Below are 25,628 nucleotides of genomic sequence, written 5' to 3' on the forward strand. Positions count from 1 at the left end.
CTCTCAAGTATGTCCATTCTCTTTCGAGCACTGTTTTAGCTATAACTGCCTTTGGGAGGGGGCATAGAAGGGAGGAGCTAGCAATCCCAGTTGAAGATATTTAAAATGCACCGGCTCCTTTGGACCCCGTGTATACACCATCGTTCTAATTTCCCAATATCCCTTATGGACTACGAGAAAAGGATTTACCTATATATCTGTGTATGTGTGAGCATGAGCGTAGCTATAGTGGTACATTGCTATAGGGTCCCAGAGGCTTAGGGGGGCCCTGGACATGGGTAATATTGTTGTTTACCAAGTTCACAGAATTGCCTGCTAAGGGGTGTATTCAATAAGAGTCGGAAACTGCCGTCTTGTTTGAAAGACGACAGTTTCCGACTGATATAGGTCGGAAGGGCTTCAGACCTGTTCAATAGGGGCTATTTTTTTCCAACAAGTCAGGAATTTCCGACTTGTCGGAAAACATTTGGATCGGCGGAATAGCCGCAGATCCGCGTGCTTCTGTCGGAAATGGGGCCAAATCCGACAGGTTTTAGCCTCGTTTCCGACAATCTGAATACGACTTTAAAAAAAAAATCCGATTGAGGAGATCAGATGGAGGGAGAGAGAGTGCTTACCGGCGGGGGCAGCTGGAGCTGCGGTCGGTGGAAGGCTCCTCTCTGACGGGCGTCCCCCCAGCCAGGCTCCTCTCTCCCGGGAGCGCTGCCCGGCCGGCAGGTGGCTACATGGCAGCTCCCTCCAGCAGCTTCCTGGGAGCTGCTGACAGCAGCAGGACGGACACCGTGAACCCCAAATTCGACCGTTTGATTTGGCTCAAATCCGACAGTCTGGTTTGACCGCTCATTGAATAGGGCTTTTGTCAGAATGGATCCTACTCTTATTGAATACACCCCAAAGCATTTAGATCTGACCACTTGTTAGATGGTATTCAATTTACTGTGATATGTCTAGTGGATATTATAATTGTAAGGGGGGCTTTTAAGGTGGCATAATCTGAACTGGGCACTGTAATGTGGTATAATATGAACTGGATGGCACTGAAATGTTACATAATATGACCTGAAGGCACTATATTATGGTATAATATGAACTGGAGGACACTGCAGTGTGGCATAAAATGAACTGGGGCCATTATAGTGTGGCATAATATAAACTGAGGTCACTACAATATAACTGAGGACACTTCAATGTGACATAATATGAATTGGTGACACTATGACATATGAATAGTAGGCACTGTATGACAGACTGTTGTCTGGCGGCACTACTATTGGGCATAAAATGAATTAGGACACTACTATGTGGCATAAAATTAGCAACTTCTGTAGAGAGAGGATTCTATAGAAGCATTAGGGTGGTGGGTGTTCTTTGAAAATGTTACTATAGGGCCCACACAGTTCTAGTTATTTCCCCTGTGTGTGGGTATGTCTTACTAAAATTATTGCTGCAAATGGAAATAAAAACCTTTCCCCGCAATCATATCTTTATTTAAATTGTAGTTTTTAACCACTTGCCTTATGCGACCACACCAGGCTGAGCTTTGCCTGAGATGCTTGCATCTGATGTGGCTAATCTGAAATCCCACTCAAATGGACCTGCCAGCCCTCTTGCACCCGGGACAGCTCTGCCACCAGTGCATCCCGATCACTGCTGTCTACAGTGATCGGTCAGCCCTGGAGCATCCCACCAAACTGACGGCTGAAACGCTCCCTCCCTCTATCTGTCCCGATTACTGTGTGCTGAGATCGGGCATCAGTAAAACTAAGCAGTGCAGTGCTGCCCTACTTCCCGCCGCCTTCTGTCCCCGATCACTACAGCCAGCAGTGATTGGGCAGGCAGCCCATCGTCCTCTTTCTTGCAGGCATCAGAAAACATGCCCCCCCCCCCCCCCCCCCTTTCCCGATGACTGTGGCCAGCAGTGATTGGGCAGCCCAGCACCACCCCCCACCTCTTTACCTGCATCAGTCGCAATGTTTTTGATGGTTACACATGGCCACGCATTGCATGTAATATATGCATTATGATGCACAAAAAAGAAACTCGAGAGCTCAAATAGATATGAAAATTGTTGGCTTCCTCAGTTACCTTTTTATGAGGTCTGAATTATAAATATACAGATGTTGCATTCCCAGACTTGTAGAAAGAATAGGCACATTGACCACTGATTATCCACAAGCGCTGCAGCCGATGTATAGGTTATAGGCCCTACACATTGGCCGATCCGCCGCCGAGCTGCCCGACGGGCGACCCGGCGGCGGGGGGGCAGTGACGGGGGGAGTGAAGTTTCTTCACTCCCCCCGTCACCCGGCTGCATTGAAATGCAGGCAAATATGGACGAGATCGTCCATATTGGCCTGCATGTACAGCCGACGGGGGACCAGCGATGAACGAGCGCGGGGCCGCGCATCGTTCATCGCTGGAGCCTCCACACTCAAAGATATGAACGGTATCTCGTTCATTTATGAACGAGATCGTTCATATCTTTAACACAAATCGGCATGTGTGTAGGGCCCTTTAGTGCGCAGGTTCTCAAACTCAGTCCTCAGGACCCCACACAGGTCGAGTTTTCCAAAGCTAAAAACAAGTGGAAGAATCAAACAGTGCGCAATGGAGCAGCTGGTAATAGAACTCTTCCCTAAAGGTGCTTCTCCCCTTCAACAAGGGCCAAATGTAATGTAACGTCTGAAGGAGCGCAGTCCTCTTTCCATTTCTTGGTTTTTTGAACATTAGGTCCCAAATGTAATAGAGTGAGAGTTTCAGAAAATGAGAGATTTGGTAAGGTTTTTCAGTTAATTTTAAAGTGGCAATCATTTACACTTCAAAACCAGGTTGATCTTGTGTAAATGATTGCCACTTTAAACAAACAAACAAACTGCAAAACCTTACCAAATCTCTCACTTTTTGAAACTCTCACTCTATTACATTTGGGACCTAATGTTCAAAAAACCAAGAAATGGAAAGAGGACTGCGCTCCTTCAGACGTTCCAGATCAGTCAATTTCCATGGGTTTAACTCAGTGGTTTAACATGGGGAAAAAAAACATGTAGATGTATAGTGAAGCACAGTTTAATAAACACTTACACATACAGATTAAAATAACAAAAATAGAAAACACAATAGCAGCATGTGATGGATAGATGGGTATGCAAAAGCACACTAGCAGCATCTCACAAATGGACAGGTATTCCAATCGGGAAAGTGCAATGGATAATTACCAAAAACTATAGAACTGTGGCCAAACAGTTCTACACCAGCATGCAGGTTTTTTTGGGAATCCCGGTAATCCCTTGTCCACGTTACGCTGGAGCAGATGGGTAATTCGCCCTGTCCCTCTCACTGGAGTCCTGAGCGTTTACCGATGCGTTGTCCAGGTCGCCCAACAGCTGCACTGTATCACCAATTGTGACTTTTTAAATATCCGTGGTGGACCTGGAAAGCGTGAACTCTGTAGGGTCTGGAAGACAGAGTTTGAGAACTACTGGGTTAGTGCGTTTAGTATAAGTTTGTTTGCCTTGTATACACTTTTCCCTGAGATAAAATTGAGAGATGATGGGCATAAGGAGTGTGCAACCTCATCTTTCAACAACTCCACTAAATGCGTGTGTACATATATCAAATGCTGACTGGCGCTGCCGGGAGAGAGGAGCCTGGCCGGGGGGACGCCCGTCAGAGGAGCCTTCCACCGACCGCAGCTCCAGCTGCCCCCGCCGGTAAGCACCCTCTCCCTCCCTCGCCCCGCTACCCCATCTGAAAGGGGGTCATGTCTCTGGTCTGGCCCAGCTTGGAACAGTGTTCCAAATCCCGGGTCAGACCCACGACTTAAGTGGAAAAGGGTGTTAGACACACACAACATAGGAAAGGACTACAAAATATCAAAGTGCTTGAACACTGTTGGATCAATTGTGATGAATTTGAAGCTACATCATACCACCCAGGCACTGCCCAGATCAGGCTGCCACTTAAGCTCCATACCGACTAAACAAGTCCCCGCCGACGGTGATATTGGCGGCTGGGTGCCGGCATCGGCATGTGCGTACACACTTTCTGTTGCAAGCGGGGAAGGGAGCAACGGCAGGGGGGAACGACACCCATGCTGCATCTGATGCATAGCTGTCGTTAACGAGGACATCCCTCGTCTGTACATGTTCAGACAAGACAGGGGGTTGTTAACGATGCACAGGAGCGCACATCCTTAACGGCATTGAGGGTACACACTACACAAGATTGTAAAAGATCTCTCTCAGATTGGCCCTTCTGAGTGAGATCTTTTACTTTCTCCGGCAAGGTCCACAGGATAACATTGGGGGGTGGTCTTCTGTTTGCCGGCGTCCGGGTTCCCGACGACCAGCATACCGGCGCCGGAATCCCGACCGCCGGCATACCGACATCTTTTCTCTCTCTTGGGGTCACAGACCCCCCTGGAGGGAGAATAGATAGCGTGGCACGCGTAGCGAGTCCGCAAGGGACTCATTTGCGCTCGCCCAGCTGTCTGTATTCCGGCGCCGGTATGCTGGTCGCCGGGAGCCCGGCCGCCGGCATACCCTACTACACCCAACATTGGGATATGATGACGCGACAGCAGATTTGCACCAAAAGGTCAAAGCTTTTGGCCTCCAAGCATGCAACGGGCCCGTCCATATATCGTCGCCTCCTGGCTCAGGCAAATCAGTTTTTCTCCGGCAGGGTCCACAGGTTATCCACAGGATAACAATGGGATATGATGACGCGACAGCAGATTTGCACCAATCGGTCAAAGCTTTTCCGGCCTCCCAGCATGCAATGGGCCCATCCACATATCCCCTCCTTGCTCAGGCAAATCATTTTTTTGTTTGGCGCGGCAGGAGCCGGACCATGGTCAGAGGGCTGCTGGCTTTTAGCTGCCCTAAGCTTACTTATTTTATTTTTATAGTCTTTACTATTTTTTTGAGTGATCTTTCTAAACCGCGTCTTATACGTACCTTAGAGTCGCTCCAACAACTCTCCGCCGGGTCACGACAACGCTTACCCACGAGTACAGTGCTGTTTCGGTGGCTGTCTGTGTCGGATATACTAGCAGGTCCAGCAGGTTACCAGGCTGTGGCCGGAGCACGGGGAGAAGGTAAGGCATCGGTTCCGCTTAGAAGGGGAATACTGACACATTCGCACGGTTTTGGGAGGAGACCACCAAACAGTCGCTGACGTGGCTGTCACCTCGGGTGCACCAGCTCTAGGACTTAGGGATCAGAGGCTCCAGGAATAGTATGAGGCCGCAATCCCTAGGGTTGATGTCAGCAGTGGGGAGTCAGACGCTCTCCTGGTCGAACCTTCCCCCGGTTCATGACCAGTTTCCTCCGAGTTTGCCGCAATGAACTGTTTCCCGCTTCCGTCTCAGACGCTGTACACGTAGGGGACCCAGTCGCAGCATAGGCGGATGTGTGACTGGTGTGTCTGTGTTCACTATAGGTTCATGGAGCGGCAGTGTACACTAGTAGCGTCTGGATCCACTCAGCTTTCACTAACGTATTGAACGGTCCTGGAAGCGAGGCGAGTCTCCCTGTATCCCACTCTACTGAGTACGGTTTATACAGCACTAAAGTCTCTATCTACCTTTTGAGTACGAATAGTTAGATAAGTGCCTATTGCATATGAGTCTGTATACACTTACTGTTGTTTCTCTTACGTCCTAGAGGATGCTGGGGTCCAATATAGTACCATGGGGTATAGACGGGTCCTTTGGGAGCCACTGGCACTTAGAGTTTAATAGTGTGGGCTGGCTCCCCCCTTTATGCCCCTCCTACCAGTCTCCGTTTAGAAAATGTGCCCGGAGGAGCCGGTCACAGCTTGGGGATCTCTTAGGAGTTTTTCTAGTTTTATTTTTTTCTAGAGTTTTATTATTTTCAGGAAGGCTGCTGGCAACAGCCTCCCTGCTTCGCAGGACATTGGGGGGGGGGAGTAGGAACCAACTTCCTGAAGAGTTAATGGTCCTCTACTCCGCTGACTGGACACTGAGCTCCTGAGGATGTAGATCGCAAGCCCACGAGGCGACCGCTCACTCCCGTAGCACGGCCGCCACCCCCTAACAGAGCCAGAAGTAAGAAGAGTGGTGAGTACAGCGCCGGCGTCCTGGTTAGCAGGTCGCCAGCGGGTATGGCGGCACAAGGGTGGGAGCGCAGCTCTTGACAGGCTGCGCTCCAGGATGGCTCGGCAACAGTGACACTGTAGGTGCTTTGAGGTACGTCCTGAGCCAGCGCAGAATACCCTACACTGGTCATACAGCTAACGGGCTAATCCCGCTGTTAGCAATGAAAAACCTCAGGCCAGTTTAAACAATTAGTGAGGGAAGCCGCGCGCCATTACAAGGGGCGGGGCTTCGTCTCAGAGCGGATCCAGCACTCGCCAGCGCCATTTTCTCCCTGCAGATCATAGCAAAGAGACGCTGACAGGCAGTGCTGCCCTCCTCATCACTCCGGCTATACCTCTGCGGTGCCAGGGTGTTATAGAAAGGGAGGGGGGGGGGGGTGTAATAATAGTACTAATTACCCTATTAAGTGTAATTAGTCAGCGTCGGGCTTTTATCATAACTGCCCACAGGGGCGCTGTGTGGCTGGCTCCTTATACTCTGATTCTCTGAAGGTACTTTGGGGAACTGGTGTCTGACATTTTCCTGTGTGTAAGTGTGTATATCCCACATTACCATGTCTAAGGACTTTGTGTCCTGTGCTGCAAAGTGTTTATCTTCTCCTGAGGAGTCTATTCCATGTACTCAGGACTGCAATATGCTGTCTCAGCCTTCTGAATCCGAACCACCATGGGTGGATTCTTTAATGGGAATGATATCCCAGATTTCATCTAGGATGTCGCATACTGAGAAAGACGCAGTTTTTGAGAAAATCTGAGGAGGGTTTGAAGTACTCCCACTACTTTGTCTAAAAGTCCACCTACATACCCACAAAAAGTACACTTGCCCAGATAATGCAAGCTGACACTTATACCGACTCTGATACAGGGGACGGTGATGGGGCTATGCAGTGGGGAGATGCATCCCTTGCTAAGGGGATGCAACTCATGATTGAAGCAGTTAGGGATATTTTGCATATTACTGAGAAGCTACCTGAGCAGGCAGAGGAATCTTATTTTACAGTAAATAAAAAATCCTTGCTGACCTTCCCTGCTTCTAAGGAGTTAAACTCCTTGTTTGAAAATCCTGGGAAAACCCAGAGGAAAAATTCAAGATCCCTAAAAGACTTCTCATTGATTTCCCTTTCCCTGAAGAGGATAGAAAAAGTGGGAAAACCCACCTATTGTAGACGCTTCTGTATCTAGGTTGTCTCAAAAGGTGGTTTTACCTGTCCCTGGTTCAACCGCCGGCTGACCACAAGATTAAGACTACGCTCAAATCCCAATACACTGTTACAGGTTTGGCCTTACGGCCCACTATTGCTTGTGCGTGGATTTCTAAAGCCATAGTAAAGTGGTCAGGCACATTACTAGAGGGCTTAGATGCTATGGATGGGTGTGGTATTGAAAGTCAACAGTGTCTAGGTCGACCACTATTAGTCGACAGTAACTAGGTCGACATGGTCTTTAGGTCGACATGTTCTAGGTCAAAAGGTCGACATGAGTTTTTAATGTTATTTTGGTGTTGTTTTCTTCGTAGAGTGACCGAGAACCCCAATTAGTGCACCGCGTCCCCTCGCATGGCTCGCTTCGCTCGCCATGCTTCGGACATGGTGCCTTCGCTCCGCTACCGCTTCGCTCGACACATATTACCATTCCAATCATAGTCCACGTGGATCGTTAAGTATGAAAAGGTTAAAAAAAAAAAAAAAAAAAGTTGTGAAAAACTCATGTCGACCTTTTGACCTGTCGACCTAGAACATGTCGACCTAGACACCCTGTCGACCTAGTTACTGTCGACTTTCAATCCGGATCCCACTATGGATAGGAGTGAAATTGACTTGTTTTTACGTCACATACAGAAGTCTGCAGGTTTCACGGTGGAGGCCATGAAGGACATTGGCCTACTTAATGCAAGGGCTACTTCGATGGCCGTTTCAGCACGCAGAGGATTCTGACTACGCCAATGGACACTGGATGCAGAATCCAAGAAAAGCGTGGAGAACCTGCCCTTCACAGGTCAGGCACTATTTGGGGAAGCATTGGATGCGTGGATTTCCACGGTGACTGCGGGTAAGTCAACATTTCTTTCCTCCGCAGCAGCATCGGCTAGGAAATCTTATCCTATGCCTAAACTGCAGTCCTTTCGGACCGCGAAATTTAAAAAATCCAAACCTCCACCACCACCTTCTTTAGAGGTGGGCGGGGAAAATCCAGAAAACCTGCTCCAACAGGTTCCCAGGAACAGAAACCAGGTTCTGTTTCCTCTAAATCTTCAGCATGACGGTGGGCTTCCCAGCCTAGTGATCAGGCAGGTGGGAGCGACACTAAAAGTTTTCAGTCACGTCTGGGCGTCATCATCCCTAGACCGCTGGTTGACAGATATTGTTGCCCAGGGGTACAGACTGGAGTTTCAGGAACTCCCACCTCACGGATTCTTCATATCAGGCTTACCAGTTTCGCTTACACAAAGTGCTATCCTACAAGAAGCCATTAAAAAATTAGTATGAACAAATGTCATTGTTCCAGTTCCACCTCACCAAAAATCCATGGGTTATTACTCAAACCTGTTTGTGGTACTGAAACCGGACGGTTCGGTAAGGCCCATATTGAACCTAAAGTCATTGAACCCCTACTTAATGGTTTTCCAATTCAAGATGGAGTCTCTGAGAGCGGTGATCTCAGGTCTGGAGGAGGGGGAATTCCTGGTATCCCTGGATATCAAGGATGTGTACCTTCACATTCCGATCTGGCCGCCTCACCAGGCCTATCTATGGTTTGCACTACAGGACTGTCGCTATCAGTTCCAGACGTACCATTTGTCCTCTCCAAAGCACAGAGGGTGTTCACCAAGGTCATGGCGGAGATGATGCGCCTCTTCCACAAGCAGGGACTGAACATAATTCCATATCTGGACAATCTGCTGATAAAGGCATCTTCCAGGGAGAAGCTGTTGCAGGATGTTGCTCTCTCAACTACTCCAGGATCTTGGGTGGATCCTGAACCTTCCAAAGTCACATTTGGACCCGAAAAGAAGACTGCCCTTCCTGGGAATGATACTCGACACGGAAGTGCAGAGGGTATTTCTACCACTGGAGACAGCGTTGGTGATCCAAACAATGATCCAGGATGTGTTGAAGCCAGCCAGAGTGTCGGCTCCTCAGTGCATTCGCCTTCTGGGGAAGATGGTAGCCTCCTACAAGGCTCAACAGTACGGGAGATTCCATGCACGGTTCTTCCAACTGGAACTCCTGGACCAGTGGTCGGGTTCACATCTTCACATGCACTAGCAGATACTCCTGTCGCCGAAAGCCAGAATTTCACTCCTCTGGTGGCTGCAAACTTCTCACCTACCCGAGGGCTGCAGGTTCGGGATTCAGAATTGGATTCTTCTAACCATGGATGCAAGCCTCAGAGGTTGGGGAGCAGTCACCCAGGGGGAAAACTTCCAAGGAAAGTGGTTGTCAGGAATCTGTCCTTCCAATAAATGTTCTGGAACGAAGGGCCATATACAACGGCCTTCTACAAGATCGAGCCATTCAGGTTCAGTCTGACAACGTCACAGCAGTGTCCTACATAAACAGGCAGGGTGGAACGAAGAGCAGGGCTGCGATGTCTGAGGTAACAAGAATCCTCCTCTGGGCAGAAAGGCACGTACTGGCGCTGTCAGCAATCCTCATTCCGGGAGTGGACAACTGGGAAGCAGACTTCCTCAGCAGACACTATCTCCAGCCAGGGGAATGGGGCATCCACCAGGAGGTATTCGCAGAGGTCACAAGCCGATGGGGTGTACCTCACATTTGATGGCCTCTCGCCTCAACAAGAAGCTTCGGAGGTACTGTTCCAGGTCGCGAGTCCTGCAAGCAGTGGCGGTGTATGCCCTGGTAACTCTGTGGGTGTTCCAGTCAGTATGTGTGTTCCCTCCTCTTCCGCTCATCCCAAGGATTCTCAAACTGCTAAAAAGAACAAGAGTTCCGGCGATCCTCATTGCTCCGGACTGGGCAAGAAGAGCTTGGTATGCGGGTCTTCTGGCATTGCTGCTGGAGGATCCAAGGCCTCTTCCTCTTCGCGAGGACCTTCTACTACAGGGGCCGTTGGCCTATCAAGACTTACCGTGGCTACGTTTGACAGCATGGAGGTTGAACACCAGATCTTAGCTCGGAAAGGTCATTTCGAACAAGGTCATTCCTACTCTGATCCAAGCTAGGAAGGGAGTAACGTCTGAGCATTACCATCGGATTTTGAGAAAGTATTTGTCTTGGTGTGAATTCAAGAAGTTTCCTACGGTAGAGTTTCATCTGGGACGTTTTCTCCTCTTTCTGAAAACTGGTGTGGACCTACGCTTGGGTTCCATAAAGGTCCAGATTTCGGCCTTGTCCATTTTCTTCCAGAAACAATTGGCTGCTTTCCCTGAGGTTCAGACATTCTTGAAAGAGGTTCTGCACATCCAACCACCCTTTGTGCCTCCTTCGGCACCTTGGGATCTTAATGTGGTGCTGCAGTTCCTGCAATCGGATTGGTTCGAACCTTTACAGGAGGTGGATGTAAAGTTTCTTACTTGGAAGGCTGTCACACTGTTGGCATTGTCAACAGTGTGTCAGAATTGGCATTGTCGTACAAGAGCCCCTATTTGATTTTCCATGAGGATAGAGCTGAGCTCAGAACGCGTCAGCAATTTCTTCCCAAGGTTGTGTCTGCTTTTCATATCAACCAACCTATTGTGGTGCCAGTGGCTACTCGGTACAGGAAGTCAGATGCTCTATTTGTCCTTTATGATCCCAACAAGGTAGGGTGTCCTGCTTCTAAGCAGACGATTTCTCACTGGATCAGGCTTACTATCTAGCATGCTTATTCTACGGCAGGATTGCCGGTTCCAAAATCTGTTCAGGCCCACTCTACCCGTAAAGTGGGTTCTTCCTGGGTGGCTGCCCGGAGTGTCTCGGCTATTGCCGAGCAGCTACTTGGTCAGGGTCGAACACGTTTGCTAAGTTCTACTAGTTCGATACTTTGGCCTCTGAGGACCTAAAGTTTGGTCAATCTGTCCTGCAGGAACCTCAGCACTATCTCTCCTGTACTGGGAGCTTTGTTACATCCCCATGGTACTAAATGGAACCCCAGCATCCTCTAGGACGTGAGAGAAAATAGGGTTTTATATACCTACCGATAAATCCTTTTCTCATAGTCCGTAGAGGATGCTGGGTGCAAGCCTAGTGCTTCGTTTTCCTGCATTGTTACTTGGTTAAGTATTGTTGGTTCAGTCATTGCTGAATCGTTTCAAGTTGATTAGCTTGGCTTTCCTTTTTGTTATGTGTGAGCTGGTTTGAATCTCGCCGCTGTGTATTTCTTTCTCTCGAAGTATGTCAGTATCCTCGGGCACAGTTTCTAGACTGAGTCTGGTAGGAGGGGCATAGAGGGAGGAGCCAGCCCACACTATTAAACTCTTAAAGTGCCAGTGGCTCCCAAAGGACCCGTCTATACCCCATAGTACTAAAATGGACCCCAGCATCCTCTACGGACTACGAGAAAAGGATTTACCGGTAGGTAATTAAAATCCTGTTTTCTTTCGCATTTGCGTCTGAATACGTTAGCGCTGTTTAAACATGATGCAGTAATATGTTCTCCTACATACTTAAAATATAGTTGATGATGTGCTTATATTGCTTAATATACTAATGTATAACATGTGAGTAACTGCTAGTGTGATTGCTGACTTTACTATATTTTTGTCAGTTTGTGTATTCCGATCCTCAATGCTGGTGCATGGGTAGGGTCGGATTGTATGTCACTTTAAGAAGTTTAATGTGATTACAGTCACAAATTGTGTAGTACACTGTGGAAGTGTTGATTATTTATCATGTGTAAGTGCGGCAAAGGTGAGGAAGGTACACTCACAGCAGCACCAACACTCATATCATGTTTGTTTTGCAAAGCGGTGTTATCCTCTCAGGATCTGGTTCTGGATGGTTTGTGTGCAAATTGTTTTGCTTTCATCAGGTGTTAATAAAAAATACAAGGCTGATTCACATGCAGATGGATCCACCTTGGGCTATGTTTGCACAGACTTTATCTAGTATAGCTGAACGGATAATTCCTCCAACTCCTGTACCAGGGATAAGTTACACTATTAGCCCTTACATGCAGCTCCCCACCTATGGTGTATCACTTCGAGCAGCAGCTTCTCAAAAGAAACAAGCTGATAAACCGGTGGTAAGTAAGTCTTCACCCTCACAGGCTACACATGATTCAGATGAGGATTCATGGGAAGATGAAAGCTCAATTAATTCTTTGGCATATGAAGAGGAGTAGTAAGGTCTCAGCTCAGTGGATATAGCTGAGTTAATGAAAGCAATGAAGCCATTCTATCCTAAGAGGAGTCAGCAGAGCCTGTGTTAAAAACCAAGGCACCTGTGTTTAAACGTCCCAAAACAGTAAGGACTAAGTTTCCTGGGTCAGAACAGCTGACTGAAATTATGCAAGAGGCTTGCGTTATGCCCAGTAAGAAGTTTAGAATGCCAAGGAAATTGAATTCCAATTATCCTCTTCCGGGTGGGGAATGTTTAAAAAGGGAGGTGGGTCCCAAAGTAGATACGCATGTCATTCGATTGGTGCGAAAATCTACATTACCTCTGCCTTCAACATCATTAAATGATGTCACGGATAGCAGAGTTGATGGTTTTTCTAAAAAAAAATAATAATTTTTTTTTCCCTTGTCTGGGGCAATCATAAGACCAGCCATGGCTTCAGCCTGGATGGTGAAAGCAGTGGCTGCCTGGGCTGATGCATTGGAGGAGGCTCTTTCAATGGCATCTAGAGAGCAAAAATCCCATATTGCACATATCAAACAGGCGGCGTTTTTTATGGAAAAAGCAGCCTTGGATATCTGTACAGTTGCCTCTCAGGCATCAGCTTCAGCAGTAGTCTCTTCCAGTGCAGTTTGGCTACGTACATGGAAAGCTGATTCAGAATCCAAGAAGGTTCTGGAGTCTTTACCTTTTACTGGAGATATTCTTTTTGGTAAAGAATTAACCACTATTTCGGAGTCAGAAGTAGACTCCAAGAAAGTGAAGTTTCTTTCCACACACAAATTCAAGCCTAGATTTCCAGCTTTTCGGTCTCAAGGAATAGGTGATGGCAAACAGTCCCAATACAACAAATCTGGTAAGACTCAAAAGCTTTGGGCTACCAGAGGACCGGCTTTCAAATGAGAAAATAAGCCATCAGCTTGATGGTGCAGACCTCCACCTGGGGGACCCCAGGGTGGGAGGCTGACTTCAGTTTGCACAGATCTGGCAGCAGTCTACCACAGATGCCTGTGTGCAAGAAGCAGTATCTCACGGTTATGCGTATGCTTTCAAGAAACACCCTCCTCAAAGGTTTTTTTGTACCAGCCTATCTTCAGTGGAAACGAAGGCCAGGGCTTTGCAAGAGGCAGTTCAGAAATTGCTTCAGTCAGGAGTAATCATCACAGTTCCTCCTGCGCAACGAGGACAGGGTTTTGTTTCTAGTACAGAAGCCAAATGGGTCGTTCCGGGCCATACGCAATCTCAAAGTGCTGAACAAGTACATTTGGGTGCCTCGGTTTCACATGGAGACTTTACGTTCCATCATTTTGGCCATGGAGCCAGGGGATTTTATGGTATCCCTGGATATCCAGGATGCTTACCTACATGTCCCTAGCGCTGTCCCATCAGCGCTATCACAGATTTGCTATCCTCCAACAACATTTTCAGTTCCAGGCCCTTCCATTTGGACTGGCCACAGCCCCCAGCGTATTCACAAAGATTATGGTGGTAATGGCAGCTTATCTCCGCCAGGAGGGGATAAGAATCTTTCCATACCTCGACGACCTATTAATTCTTGCACATTCTCAGGAATTGCTTCTGTGTCATTTGCAACATACAATAGTTTGTCTGCAGAAACACGATTGTCTCATAAATCGGGCAAAGTGGTCTCTGGTTCAGTCACAACGGATGACTCATTTGGGGTCTGTATTAGATTTGAGCCTTCAGAGAGTAACGTTACCTCTGAACAAAATATCCAAAGCTCAGTCAAGGATTCAGGAGCTGCTACACAGTCGACAGGTATCCATTCACGCAGCAATGCTTGTGATGGGATTGATGGTGTCAACATTCGACATGGTGGAGTATGCTCAGTTTCACTTGGGGCCTCTGCAAAATCTGATCCTTGCCAAGTGGAATGATTTTCATCAGACAATAAAAACGCAAACAATGGTCCTTCCTCTGGAAGTAAGGAGGTCATTAGCCTGGTGGCTACAGACATCCCATCTGGACAAAGGGAGACCTTTTTGGATATCAGATTGGGAAATTCTGACAATGGATGCCAGCCTTCAGGGCTGGGGAGCGGTATCAGGAAGGAGTTGTTTCCAGGGGCAGTGGACCAAGGAAGAAAGTTGTCTGCCAATAAATATATTGGAACTTCGGGCCATATACATGGCACTGATTCAGGCAAAGGACATCCTTCAGGGGAAACCAGTTCAGAGCCGCTCGGACAATGCAACGGCAGTAGTGTACCTCATACATCAGGGAGGAACTCGCAGCCAGAAAGTAATGAAGGAGGCAAGTCACACATTAAAGTGGGCAGAACTTCATCATCTAACCTTGTCCTCTGTGTTCGTTCCGGGAGTCCTAAACTGGGAAGCGGATTTTCATGCAAATGACTGGACTTTACACCCTGAGGTCTTCCAAACCCTGGTAGACAAGTGGGGGTTGCCGGAGATAGATCTTATGGTATCCCGTCAGAACAACAAAGTTCCTGCATACAAGTCAAGGACAAAGGATCCCAAAGCGATCTTTGTGGATGCCCTGTTGGTGAGATGGGACTTTCATCTGGCCTGTGTTTCCACCAATCGCCCTGTTACCAAGGGTGATGCGAAATGCAAAACAAGGAAGGAGTGCCGTGATACTAATAGCTCCGGCTTGGCCCAGAAGACATTGGTACACAGATCGGCAGAGAATGTTGATGGATGCTCCATTCCTACTCCCTCATCAGCAAGATCCTTGTTATCACAAACAACTGGATCGACTGTCTTTCTCGGCGTGGCTCTTGAGACTCCCATCCTGAAGGCGAAAGGATTCTCACTACAGGTAATTCAAACTATGCTCCGAGAAAGGAAACCTTCCTCGGCTCGCATTTATCACCGAATATGGCAAGCCTATACTCAATAGTGCAGTGATCGAAAATTTGACACTAGGTCTTTCAGAGTTTCCAGAATCTTAGCATTCCTTCAGTCAGGAATGGATAAAGGTTTATGGGTGGCTTCCTTGAGATTGCAAGTGTCAGAATTGACTGTATGGTTCCATCGAAAGTTGCTAATTTATAGGATTTACGCACTTTTTTTCCAGGGAATGCTGCATATTCAGCCTCCTTTTGTTACTCCTACAGTGCCTTGGGACTTAAGTTTAGTCCTAAAGGCCTTCCAGGTTGCCCTATTTGAACCACTGAAAAGTGTATCTTAAATGGTTGACAGCTAAAGTTCTCTTCTCTTTCTACTGGCCATTGCTTCAGCTAGAAGAGTTTCAGATTTAGGGGCATTATTATGTCGTCCTCCATTTCTGATTTTATTTTTTTTTATCCAGATAGAGCGGTTCTTAGAACCAAATCTGGGTATTTTCCTAAGGTGGTGTCTAAATTCCACCTTTAACAAAGAATTTGTAGTCCCGGCCTTCCGGAGGCCTGACCTTTCTGCGGGAGATGCATCGTTGGATGTAGTCTGTGCCATAAGAATCTACGTGGATCGTACCAATGCCATCAGAAAAATAGACACACTCTTCATTCTCTGCGGATTTCAGAAGAGAGGACGGTCTGCTGATAAGCAGACTCTGGCAAGGTGGCTCTGGATGACTATTTTAAAAGCATACTCTCAAGCTGATCTCCCTGTTCCGGCTAGTGTCTCTGCTCATACTACTCGTAAGTTAGGTCCGTCATGGGCAGCACAACTTGGTGCTTCAGCAGAACAGATATGTAAGGCAGCAACATGGTGTTCCATTAACACATTATGCCTTTGATACCTTTTACCACTCGAGACGCTGAATTCGGGCAAAGGACTCTCCTGTCGAATCGGGAGCGTCCCCACCACTAAACTGCTTTGGGACATCCCAATGTTATCCTGTGGACCCTGCCGGATAAATATTAGTTATGGTAAGAACTTACCGTTGATAATGGTATTTCTCCTAAGTCCACAGGGATCCCACCCTGATGCACCTGATTTGAGGATTCTTTCACTCACTAACCCCTTCCTTCCTTCCAAGGGTGTGCATGTGTGTTCTTCTCGCCTGATTAGGGCTCTCTATGATGCTCCTGGCTTGAGCTTTGGAAAAACAACTGATTTGCCTGAGCCAGTAGGCGTGGATAAATGGAAGGGCCCGTTGCATGCTGGGAGGCCGAAAGCTTTGGCCGTTTGATGCAAATCCGCTGTCGCGTCGTCGTATCCCAATGTTATCCTGTGGACTTAGGAGAAATACCGTTATCAACGGTAAGTTATTACCATAACGAACATTTCTTGTCTAGTGTGTATGGGCCTTTAAAACTCTGTGTCAGAGCAAGAAGGAGACTTCTAGAGAGGGCAACTATGACTTTGAAGAGTAAAGACTGATACTGTAGTTAAAGCATACCAACCATATCAAGAGCTCTGTATATTACTTGGGCAGCACGTACGGTGTAATGGTTTGCATTACTGCCTCACAGCACTGAGGTCACGGAGTCCCACCATGGCCCTAATTGTGTTGAGTTTGTATGTTCTCCCCGTGCTTGCGTGGGTTTCCTCCGGGCACTCCGGTTTCCTCCCACAATCCAAAAATATACTGGTAGATCAGTTGGCTCACAACAAAAAAAATTAACCCTAACATGAATGTGTGCATGTACATGTGGTAGGGAACATAATAAGCTCCACTGGGGCAGACTGATGTGAATGGCCAAATATTCTCTTTGTAAAGCGCTGCGGAATATGTGTGCGCTATATAAATGGTAATAATAACAAGGAAATTAATCGCGCCCTACAGGCGCTCTTCACACCGTCGCAAGGGGCTACGCCCTTGCGGGCGTAGGTCCTTGCGGTGGCGTAAACCGCACGCAGGGCATGATGAATCGCTGTGGTTGGGGGAGTGGTGGGTGCGAGGGAGACGCTGATAAGGTCCCCTGGGTGGGGGAGGGGCGGTTGCAGGGGTGAGCGGGTGGGGGAGGGAGTCCTGAGCCACCGCAGGTGTGAGTGGGGTAGGGGAAGGTCTAAGGTTGGCACACGTGGGAGTTGTGCGGTTGCCGCAGGGGCGGTTGCAAGGGTGTTGCGGGTGGGGGAGGGCCAGTGCGATGGTGCCGTGGGTGGTGTAGCGGCGGGTGCAGGGGTACTGCACATATGCAGTATGTATATTGTGGGATGGAGTCTGTATATGCTGAGGGGTGGGGGATGTGGTAGGGGTTGGGAGGTTTTTTTCTTGGGAGATTTGTGGGTGTGGTGAACAGGGGGATGGGGGAGGGTAAACAGAGGTGCCATTGGTGGGGGAGAGCCACATGAAGTCGTTGGGTGGATGGGGGAAGGTATTGGTAGGTGATGTATGCAAGGTGGGGGCGGTGGAGTGTGGTGTAGGCGTATGTGGGAGGTTGGTCTGAGGTGCAGGGAGAGGTGGGCTTTCTGGGGGGGGGGGGGGGGGGGGATGATGGGGCAGGTATGGTGCTACCTTGGTTGGTGTAGGGCAGGCTTTTTCAACCAGTGTGCCGTGACCAGTTGCAAGGTGTGCCGCAGAGCCAGATCAGCTTCCTGTACCTTCAGAGTGAACTGTTAGCCCGGGCTCTTCTTAGAGGATCAGTCATGCTCTGGCTGTGATCTATGCCTTGATGACGCGGCAGTGTGATATCATAGGTCACGGCCGCAGCGTCTCACCAGCCAGCCCACCCGCCTGTATACACATCTTCCAGTTCCCGCTTGCATCCACAGCTTTCCTTGCCCACCCACATCCACACCTGCCCAACCGCCCGCTGCTCAGTATTCGCAGCACTCCACTATGAACAATCCCCGCCACTGAGGGACAGGGAGGAGGTCAGATAATCGGTAGGGGCTAATATTTGTTATGTTTTCTCTGACGTCCTAGTGGATGCTGGGAACTCCGTAAGGACCATGGGGAATAGACGGGCTCCGCAGGAGACTGGGCACTCTATAAGAAAGATTTGGTACTATCTGGTGTGCACTGGCTCCTCCCTCTATGCCCCTCCTCCAGACCTCGGTTAGATTTCTGTGCCCGGCCCGAGCTGGTTGCACACTAGGGGCTCTCCTGAGCTTCTAGAAAGAAAGTTTAAATTAGGTTTTTTATTTTACAGTGAGACCTGCTGGCAACAGGCTCACTGCATCGAGGGACTAAGGGGAGAAGAAGCGAACCTACCTGCTTGCAGCTAGCTTGGGCTTCTTAGGCTACTGGACACCATTAGCTCCAGAGGGATCGACCGCAGGACCCGTCCTTGGTGTTCGTTCCCGGAGCCACGCCGCCGTCCCCCTTACAGAGCCAGAAGCATGAAGATGGTCCGGAAAATCGGCGGCAGAAGACTTCAGTCTTCACCAAGGTAGCGCACAGCACTGCAGCTGTGCGCCATTGCTCCTCATACACACTTCACACTCCGGTCACTGAGGGTGCAGGGCGCTGGGGGGGGGGGGGGGGGCGCCCTGAGCAGCAATAAAAAACACCTTGGCTGGCAAAATAGCCACAATATATAACCCCAGAGGCTATATATGTGGTAATTACCCCTGCCAGAATACAGAAAAAAGCGGGAGAAAAGTCAGCCGAAAAAGGGGCGGAGCCATCTCCCTCAGCACACTGGCGCCATTTTCTCTTCACAGTGTAGCTGGAAGACAGCTCCCCAGGCTCTCCCCTGTAGTTTTCAGGCTCAAAGGGTTAAAAAGAGAGGGGGGGGCACTAAATTTAGGCGCAATATTGTTTATACAAGCAGCTATTGGGGAAAATTCACTCAGTGATAGTGTTTATCCCTACATTATATAGCGCTCCGGTGTGTGCTGGCATACTCTCTCTCTGTCTCCCCAAAGGGCTGTGTGGGGTCCTGTCCTCAGTCAGAGCATTCCCTGTGTGTGTGCGGTGTGTCGGTACGGCTGTGTCGACATGTTTGATGAGGAGGCTTATGTGGAGGCGGAGCAGATGCCGATAAATGAGATGTCGCCCCCTGTGGGCCGACACCAGCGTGGATGGATAGGTGGAAGGTATTAACCGACAGTGTCAACTCCTTACATAAATGGCTGGATGACGTAACAGCTATGGGACAGCCGGCTTCTCAGCCCGCGCCGGCCCAGGCGTCTCAAAGGCCATCAGGGGCTTAAAAACGCCCGCTCCCTCAGATGGCGGACACAGATGTCGACACGGAGTCTGACTCCAGTGTCGACGAGGTTGAGACATATACACAATCCACTAGGAACATCCGTTACATGATCCCGGCAATAAAAAATGTGTTACACATTTCTGACATTAACCCAAGTACCAATAAAAACAAAAAAGGGTTTTATGTGTGGGGAGAAAAAGCAGGCAGTGTTTTGTTCCCCCATCAAATGAGTGAATGAAGTGTGAAAAAGCGTGGGTTCCCCCGATAAGAAACTGGTAATTTCTAAAAAGTTACTGATGGCGTACCCTTTCCCGCCAGAGGATAAGTTACGCTGGGAGTTATCCCCTAGGGTGGATAAGGCGCTCACACGTTTGTCAAAAAAGGTGGCACTGCCGTCTTAGGATACGGCCACTTTGAAGGTACCTGCTGATAAATAGCAGGAGGCTATCCTGAAGTCTGTATTTACACACTCAGGTACTAGACTGAGACCTGCAGATAGTGCTGCTGCAGCGTGGTCTGTAACCCTTTCAAACAGGGATACTATTTTGCGAACATAAGACGTCGTCTTATATATGAGGGATGCACATAGGGATATTTTTCCGGCTGGCATCCAGTATTATTGCAATGTCCATTCTGTCAGGAGGGTATTAGAGACCCGACACTGGACAGGTGATGCTGACTTTAAAAGGCACATAGAGCCTTATAAGGGTGAGGAATTGTTTCGGGATGGTCTCTGGGACCTCGTATCCACAGCAACAGCTGGGATAAAAAAATTTTACCTCCAGGTTTCCTCACAGCCTAAGAAAAGCACTGTATTATCAGGTACAGTCCTTTCGGCTTCAGAAAAGCAAGCTGGTCAAAGGCGCTTCCTTTCTGCACAGAGACGAGGGAAGAGGGAAAAAGCTGCACCAGTCAGCCATTTCCCAGAATCAAAATTCTTCCCCCGCTTCCTCTGAGTCCACCGCATGACGCGGGGGCTCCACAGGCGTAGCCAGGTACGGTGGGGGGCCGCCTCAAAAATTTCAGCGATCAGTGGGCTCGCTCACAGGTGGATCCCTGGATCCTTCAAGTAGTATCTCAGGGGTACAAGCTGGAATTCGAGGCGTCTTCCCCCCGCCGTTTCCTCAAATCTGCCTTGCCGACAACTCCCTCAGGCAGGGAGGCTGTGCTAGAGGCAATTCACAAGCTGTATTCCCAGCAGGTGATAGTCAAGGTGCCCCTACTTCAACAAGGACGGGGTTACTATTCCACACTGGTTGTGGTACCGAAACCGGACGGTTCGGTGAGACCCATTTTAAATTTGAAATCCTTGAACACATGCATTAAAAAATTCAAGTTCAAGATGGAATCGCTCAGGGCGGTTATTGCAAGCCTGGAGGAGGGGGATTACATGGTATCCCTGGACATCAAGGATGCTTACCTACATGTCCCCATTTACCATCCTCATCAGGAGTACCTCAGATTTGTGGTACAGGATTGCCATTACCAATTCCAAACACTGCCGTTTGGACTGTCCACGGCACTGAGGGTCTTTACCAAGGTAATGGCAGAAATGATGATACTCCTTCGAAAAAAGGGAGTTTTAATTATCCCGTACTTGGACGATCACCTTATAAAGGCGAGGTCCAAGGAGCAGTTGTTGGTCGGAGTAGCACTATCTCGGGAAGTGCTACAACAGCACGGATGGATTCTATACATTCCAAAGTCACAGCTGGTTCCTACCACACGCCTACTGTTCCTGGGGATGGTTCTGGACACAGAACAGAAAAAAGTGTTTCTCCTGCAGGAGCAAGCCAAGGAGCTGTCATCTCTAGTCAGAGACCTCCTGAAACCAAAACAGGTATCGGTGCATCACTGCACACGAGTCCTGGGAAAAATGGTAGCTTCTTACGAAGAAAAATTCCATTCGGCAGGTTCCATACAAGAACCTTTTAGTGGGACCTCTTGAACAAGTGGTCGGGATCGCATCTTCAGATGCATCGGCTGATACCCTGGTCCTTGGAGACAGGGTTATCTCTACTGTGGTGGCTGCAGAGTGCTCATCTTCAAGAGGGCCGCAGATTCGGCATACAGGACTGGGTCCTGGTAACCACGGATGCCAGCCTTCGAGGCTGGGGGGCAGTCGCAAAGGGAAGAAACTTCCAAGGACTTTGGTCAAGTCAGCAGTCGTCCCTACACATAAATATTCTGGAACTGAGGGCCATTTACAATGCCCTAAGTCTGGCAAGGCCTCTGCTACAAAACCAGCCGGTACTGATCCAATCAGACAACATCACGGCAGTCGCCCATGTAAACAGACAGGGCGGCACAAGAAGCAGGATGGCGATGGCAGAAGCCACAAGGATTCTCCGATGGGCGGAAAATCACGTCATAGCACTGTCAGCAGTGTTCATTCCGGGAGTGGACAACTGGGAAGCAGACTTCCTCAGCAGACACGACCGACACCCGGGAGAGTGGGGACTTCATCCAGAAGTCTTCCAACTGTTGGTAAACCGTTGGGAAAGGCCACAGGTGGACATGATGGCGTCCCGCCTAAACAAAAAACTAGATATTGCGCCAGGTCAAGGGACCCTCAGGCAATAGCTGTGGACGCTCTAGTGACACCGTGGGTGTACCAGTCGGTTTATGTATTCCCTCCTGTGCCTCTCATACCAAGGGTACTGAGAATAATAAGAAAACGAGGAGGAAGAAAGATACTCGTGGTTCCGGATGGGCCAAGAAGAGCTTGGTACCCAGAACTTACAGAAATAATATCAGAGGACCCATGGCCTCTACCGCTCAGACAGGATCTGCTACAGCAGGGGCCCTGTCTGTTCCAAGACTTACCGCGGCTGCGTTGGACGGCATGGCGGTTGAATTTCGGATCCTAAAGCAAAAGGGCATTCCGGAGGAAGTCATTCCTACGCTGATAAAAGCCAGGAAAGAAGTAACCGCAAACCATTATCACCGTATTTGGCGAAAATATGTTGCGTGGTGTGAGGCCAGGAAGGCCCCAACAGAGGAATTTCAGCTGGGTCGTTTTCTGCACTTCCTACAGTCGGGAGTGACTATGGGCCTAAAATTGGGTTCCATTAAGGTCCAGATTTCGGCTCTGTCGATTTTCTTCCAGAAAGAACTGGCTTCACTGCCTGAAGTTCAGACTTTTGTAAAGGGAGTGCTACATATTTAGCCCCCTTTTGTGCCTCCTGTGGCACCGTGGGATCTCAACGTGGTGTTGAGTTTCCTGAAATCACATTGGTTTGAGCCACTTAAAACTGTGGATCTGAAATATCTCACGTGGAAAGTGGTCATGTTATTGGCCTTGGCTTCGGCCAGGCGTGTGTCAGAATCGGCGGCTTTGTCATGTATAAGCCCTTATCTGATTTTCCATATGGATAGGGCAGAATTGAGGACTCGTCCCCAGTTTCTCCCTAAGGTGGTATCAGCTTTTCACTTGAACCAACCTATTGTAGTGCCTGCGGCTACTAGGGACTTGGAAGATTCCAAGTTACTGGACGTAGTCAGGGCCTTAAAAAATTATATTTTCAGGACGGCTGGAGTCAGGAAAACTGACTCGCTTTTTATCCTGTAGGCACCCAACAAAATAGGTGCTCCTGCTTCTAAGCAGACTATTGCTCGCTGAATTTGTAGCACAATTCAGCTGGAGCATTCTGCGGCTGGATTGCCGCATCCTAAATCAGTGAAAGCCCATTCCACGAGGAAGGTGGGCTCATCTTGGGCAGCTGCCCCAGGGGTCTCGGCTTTACAAATTTGCCGAGCTGCAACTTGGTCAGGGGCAAACACGTTTGCTAAATTCTACAAGTTTGATACCCTGGCTGAGGAGGACCTTGAGTTCTCTCATTCGGTGCTGCAGAGTCATCCGCACTCTCCCGCCCATTTGGGAGCTTTGGTATAATCCCCATGGTCCTTACGGAGTTCCCAGCATCCACTAGGACGTCAGAGAAAATAAGATTTTACTCACCGGTAAATCTATTTCTCGTAGTCCGTAGTGGATGCTGGGCGCCCATCTCAAGTGCGGATTATCTGCAATACTTGTATATAGTTATTGCCTAACTAAAGGGTTATTGTTGAGCCATCTGTTGAGAGGCTCTGTTATATTTCATACTGTTAACTGGGTATAGTATCACGAGTTATACGGTGTGATTAGTGTGGATCTGGGAAATTATATAGGAGATGATAATATTGTTATATACAGGCAAGTACTGTATAGAGTTCACGCCATGCAATTTTAGCAGGGCGCCGCGCCCTGCTAAAACGGCCGCCCGCTTCCTGCACTCACAGCGTGTAAAGATGCCGCGCGCATGCGCGCGGCATCCATTCACGCTGAGAGAGTGCTTGGGGGAAGCCCAGCACCTCCTTAGGTACTGGGCACGCCCCCAACAGTGACGCCGCCCACTCCTTTTTTTTACCCGCAATGACTCCGCCCCCTATTTTGCGTGGCCGCGCCCCCTTTTCCGTGCGCGCTCGCTAGTGCCCCTCTAGATCCGGCGCCCTGCCCGGATTCTAGGGTGAATACTAACTGTAGTGACTTAAAATCATTTAGAGAGGAACAAATACATTAAAGCACATCTGAGTTTGTCAGAAAACGTCAGTGACCCAGCCAAAATGTGGGATAAGGATTTGTAGTCTGATGAGGAAAAAAAAAAAGTTTTATGGCCCTAATTCAAAACGCTACCTGACTATTCCTCAGCAAACACCAACCCAACAAGGAGCTGGCAGCATCATGTTGTGGCCTTTCCTCAGCTGGAACTGGTAATCTTGTTAAATGAGAAGGATGGCTGGATGGTGCAAAATGCAGGGAGATACTGCAAGACAACCTGCATCAGTCTGATAGAAAACTAAAGCTTGGGAGAAGGTTCACCATCTTTTATATAGCTAAAATTAAAACGTATGTCAAAAGTAAAAATTTACTAAAATCATGCATAGTGAGAACATACCATTTTGATCAGGCATTCCCAACCACGGTCCTCAAGGCACACCAACAGTACAGGTTTTAGTGATATCCAGGCTGCAGCACAGATGGTTAAATCAAAATAACTGAGCTACTAATGAAGTCACCTGTGCTGAAACCTGGATATCGCTAAAACCTGCACTTTTAGGGCTGTAACACACAGGGAATGCCTGATTTTAGATGCTGCAATAGTACAACTGGATTATTGACAAGGAGAATTGATATTACATACCTTGTATTATGGCTATCTGAACTTTCATTGCCTGGATATGGGAGGACATTGGCTTTTTTTCCCCTTGTTTGTACTTTATCTTTTGCTGCCTGCATTTTTATGCCACAGTACTACACAATCGTTTTAAATCTCATAGTATGCCTTATTGTCATTGTAATGTTGTGTTCTATTGTAAATATATGTTTTTCCTTGTCTTTCAGATCAGATGAGATCACACAAACACCGTATTTGAGTCTTGAAGTCTAACTTTGCATATGGGGAACTTGCAGTACTTCAAATAACATTCTTTGTGTTGTATTTTTAAGTAATCCAGCAATGTTCTATAAATGATAATAAAGCTTTTTTCTTACTGAAAACTCACATTTGATAAACCTAATTTTTTTTATTGTTTTCAAAATAGCTAAGTTACAAAATTATATTCTGCTTGCCCTCAGTTTGAAAGTAGTTTGAGTATAATTAAAAATATTTGTTTAGTGTATGAATTTTGTTTTATTGTGGGTTTTTATTGATTGTTTGTTTTTTTTTGTTTTTTTAAATGTGTGTGGGGGGGAGGTCTGGGGGAGAGAGAGGATGGATGGGAGTTTGTAATATACCAAAAACTGTTAATGTAGTTTTCATGTGGTTTAAACCTGTATAACATTTGTAGATAGTATTCAGATTAAACATGTTTGCTTCTGCAGTAATAATATCCACTGCCTTATTATCTCTCCCCTCACTCTAAGGGCAATGCTCTTGTTTTTTACAGAACACCTTGTTGTCTGATTGGACAACCACAGCTACAGTGGTACATGTGTTTCATTCATAATAATCTGTTTAATACCATGGTCCGAAAACGGTAGTGTGGGATTTAACTACCCATATGAATGGGTCCTGAGTACTGTGCTCCCACTCCATCAAGGCTACATGTGTGATCATACCTATTTGGTTAAAAAAAAATCAACTTTGTTTCTTAGACTTAGGGGGAAAATAAAGGATTAAATACTAGTATATTGCTTCAGAATAAAAGGATATGTGCAG

The 25,628-nt window shown here is 48.0% G+C and overlaps 1 protein-coding gene across 1 annotated transcript in view; it reads left to right on the forward strand.

The window, feature by feature from the left end:
* LUC7L (LUC7 like) overlaps window positions 1-25,299 on the forward strand; it is a 119,119-nt gene extending 93,820 nt beyond the window's left edge. The window contains exon 9 of the mRNA XM_063934208.1: window positions 24,812-25,299. The gene's annotated coding sequence lies outside the window, so the exon portion shown is untranslated. The remainder of the gene's footprint in view (window positions 1-24,811) is intronic.
* The last annotated feature ends 329 nt before the right edge of the window (window positions 25,300-25,628 follow it).

This window comes from Pseudophryne corroboree, chromosome 7 (genome assembly GCF_028390025.1).
Source record: "Pseudophryne corroboree isolate aPseCor3 chromosome 7, aPseCor3.hap2, whole genome shotgun sequence".
Lineage (NCBI taxonomy): Eukaryota > Metazoa > Chordata > Amphibia > Anura > Myobatrachidae > Pseudophryne > Pseudophryne corroboree.